Source organism: Octopus bimaculoides, chromosome 1, assembly GCF_001194135.2.
Source record: "Octopus bimaculoides isolate UCB-OBI-ISO-001 chromosome 1, ASM119413v2, whole genome shotgun sequence".
NCBI classification, from domain to species: Eukaryota; Metazoa; Mollusca; class Cephalopoda; order Octopoda; family Octopodidae; genus Octopus; species Octopus bimaculoides.
In genome coordinates, this window is record NC_068981.1 from 120,422,754 (window position 1) to 120,423,223 (window position 470).

At 37.9% G+C, this 470-nt stretch overlaps 1 protein-coding gene across 2 annotated transcripts in view; it reads right to left on the reverse strand.

The window, feature by feature from the left end:
• LOC106870854 (DNA mismatch repair protein Mlh1) overlaps positions 1-470 on the reverse strand; it is a 209,173-nt gene that overhangs the window by 39,084 nt on the left and 169,619 nt on the right. The window lies entirely within an intron of this gene.

Here is a 470-nt window from a genome sequence, read left to right on the forward strand (position 1 = left end):
ATAAAAAGATTCTCCTTGTTGATTCTTTCTTGTGTAGAGATTCTGTCTTTACATTGATAGAAAGGGAATATAAGGAACTTAGGGTTTTTATTTCTGGCGCAAGAGTCTATGTGGCTACTGAGTGGAATTTGGCAGTGTTGTGAAAGATTTATTTTTTCTTTATGGACTGCTACTCTTCTACGTCTGTCCGATATAGTTGTGTTGGCAACCTGCGCATGTGAGGACATAAATGAGGTTCTCGGAGGAACAAGGGAAATTGGTCTTGATTTTAAACCTTGTTCCTTGTTTGAAGGTAAATTCAGAGCCTTCAAGTAGGTCAGGGCAGGTACTACAGTAAGGGTGTGCACATTTTTTAACTGATGGGGGTGGAAGTGGTGTGTGTAGTTTGGCATTAGTTAAGAGTTTTTTTTCAAAGATTTGTGCTGCCTTTTGCATTTAAGGACTTTGTGTGTATTGATAATATTATTCAT